This window comes from Arachis ipaensis, chromosome B01 (assembly GCF_000816755.2).
Source record: "Arachis ipaensis cultivar K30076 chromosome B01, Araip1.1, whole genome shotgun sequence".
Lineage (NCBI taxonomy): Eukaryota > Viridiplantae > Streptophyta > Magnoliopsida > Fabales > Fabaceae > Arachis > Arachis ipaensis.
In genome coordinates, this window is record NC_029785.2 from 137,289,693 (window position 1) to 137,292,999 (window position 3,307).

A 3,307-nucleotide genomic window follows, 5' to 3' on the forward strand; every position below is an offset into this window, starting at 1 on the left:
AGAATTTTTTTTATAAAAATTAGAGAAAACTCAAAATAATAATTATTTAGGAATGACAACACAATTCAAATTTGCGAATACTCATCCCGTTTCTACTCGTTTGAGACAAATAATTACCTGCTCCGATGCGAAATGAATTTTTAATGGGACAGAGTCATAGACGAGCAAGTAGGATCAAGTTTAAGTAATACTCGCTCCGTCCTGTCCCGATATATATTTAATATTGATCGGTACCTCAGGTTCCGGACGGGTCGGTGGAGCTCTTGAAGTGGAGTGGTGGGAACCAACCTTGGCCTAGGTCCAGCTAAAGGGAGGCGGAGACTTCACGACCTATCGAGCTGCTGCAGTGCGAAGAGAGGGTGCCACCTACAATGACACTCCGACGTTCAAGTCAGAAATGATGCAGATGGTGGTGAAAGAGTAAGGGAGGTAGTGACGTACCTTGGGGGAGGGGTAGGACCATCCCCATATATACCCTGTCAGAGGTGGGTCCCGCAAGGACAATCCCACCTTCTTCGAAGTTTCTCCGCACAGCTATTGCGTAGTGAGCTGGGGGACATGTATCCGGGTCAGTTTCCCAGCTCGGGTTCGAGGCCCTTGGTTCGGCCGCTCGGGTCGGGTCAGGCGGGACACCAGCTGGGCTGGGCCGTAACAGTGCCCCCAACGTGCTTACTACAGCCGTGAGCGCTGTTGTTGGCGCGTTATGCTCTCCTTCATATGCCGTCGCTTGGTTGGGCTGGTGTAAGTTGTGGTGAGGGCGTGCCCCCTACGCGCGAGTGAGGCTCGTCGCCTTGGAGGATCATCCCACGTCGCCTCGATTTCCGCGCCAAGCATTTAATGCCCTTGATGATTGATTTAAACCTCGTGCAAAAAGTTCATTTTGCCCTTGTCTTTCTCGCTTCCTATTCATCAGTTTTCACTTCAGTTTCCCTTCATCCTTCACGTTTCTAACTTCCCCCTGACAATTACGTTTCAATCACTTCCATCATTTCCTCTCATCCTTCCTGCAGCTATTTACTTTGAATCTGTTTCTGTACTGCCTTCCTTCTTGAGATTTTCTCAGTTCTCTTTCAATCATCATTCTTTCGGTGAGTTCCCTTTTTCTTTCTTTTTCATCTTGGCTTCGCGTTTTATGTTGTTTTTCTGCATTTTACTCGTGCATGTGTACCGAACATTTTGTTGCATGCTTGAGTAGTTTCAGTGCTAGATAGGCATTAGGGGGGTAACCATTCCAGGCTTTTGATGTTTAGGTTTCGTTTTTGAACATAGATTTAGGCTTTGCTTAACTGTAGACCTTGGGTAGGCAGATTGTAATTTTCTGATATTAGTGCCGGTTTTCCGACCTCATAGACTGACTTTGAGTGGTACCCCCATTGTAGGTATGACCCAGCGTCCTGTCATGAGGGTTCCTGCCGTGAGAGCGCAGCCCTACGACTGATATGCTTGGGTGACCTCGGATGTAAAGGAAACCCCCAACCAAATGACCTTAGAGAAACTTACCGAGTTCCGACAAGCCGAGTATCTTTGTGGAGGGGGCGACAAGGAAGCCAACTACGAAGTTTTTGTCCCTGCTGCTCACGAACGGATATTCCACATAAACTTACACTCTCCCCAGGTCCCGGATTAGATCTGGGTGTATAAGGCGATGTTCACCCACCTGGGGTTCGCCTTCCCTTCTCCCCCTTTCAAATGGCGCTGCTTAACCGATGTGACGTGGCACCGTCTCAATTGCATCCGAACAGTTGGGCTTCTATCCGCTGTTTCGAGATGGTTTGTGAATTCTTAGACCTGCCGGCCTCCATCGAGGTATTTTTATTTCTTTTTACCTTAACAAACCCTTCTAAAGAGGGGAGAGCCAAGAAAGGTTTCATGTCCTTCCGAGCAGCCTAGGGTCGAAGAATTTTTGGTTTGTTCGAAAATTCTTACCATGACTTTAAGGACAAGTACTTCAAGGTCCGCCCGCTTGAAGGTCGGCATCCCTTTTGGTTGACTTTGGAGGGGGAACACCGTATCCCGACCTATTGGAGTTTCGAGACGGTATAAAAGATTGTCTTCTGAGAATAAGAAGGTTGCCGACGTCTTGTAAGCTATCTTCGGCAAGAATAATGTTAATTCCTATCTGAAAATACCACGAATATATTTTAGCCTTTATATTTCATTTGAATATTTATTATTTTCTTCCTTTTTTTTTAACTTTTTTTATGCACTACTATATATAGGCTAAGCTAGAAATTTACGGTTGCTGGTAAAACTCAACTTACAATCTTCGGGGGCATGAAAGTTAGATGGTTAGTTCATTTCCAAAAATCAATTTCCAAGTATATATCTTTGATATATAGTCGTTGTATTAGTCATGGTATCATGTTTAGACTTTCTCGTATAGTTGATTGGTAATTTGGTATTGATTTTAAGAAGGAAGCAACAAAATCAATACAATACATATTTGTAGCTATGTATCATTGCCCAAAAACAAAATATATTAGGTAATTAAGAAATGATCGTCTCTATGTGAAGTGTCAGTGTGTCACCTAATAATTAAAGGTGATAAGTCAACAAATGTAATAACTAAAAAATTATTTTGTTGGATATTGACTCTTGGTCTTTTTGAGGCACTTGATTGTAACAAGCTAAGTGAAAATAATAATAGTAGCAGATTGTAAAATTATCAATAGCCATATTACAATTAGCTAGATTGATATAGTAGGTAATTAATTAAGAAGTAATTGAAGTGAAATGGGTTGAAGATTTTAATTTGAAGGTTAACCACCAAATGCGAATAATTGTAAGATGGAGCAGAATTGAATAAGGCAAAAATTTATCCTTACCTATCCTATTACCACCCTTATAGTTGTTGGAAAAATAAAGTTTTAACTTTTAAAAATGGGTTTTTCTTGAAAAATAAAGACAATAATATTGAAGTGAAAATGTTTTAGTAGAACTACTATTTCTCTTTCAAATCCTATCTTAATTGTTTCTTCTCCAACCACCACTGCCCTCCTTTAGTAGTTTTAATTTTAGTTTAATTTCTTGGCTACTCTTATCCTTCATAATTTTTTTGGGAGCCACTCCGATAAAGACGTTTAAAATGTTTTTTTTAAAGATGTTTTTTAATAATTAAAATTTAATACATATAATCGATTAAATCGTATTGTTTTTGTTAAAATTAGGCCAGATAAATTAATTTGACCAAAAAATGGTGAATCAAATTTTAAATCGGTCTAAATTAATATTATAAAAAATTACTACAATATCCCTATTATAGAAAATGACTAAAATACTCTTATTATATATATTAATTTTGAAAATC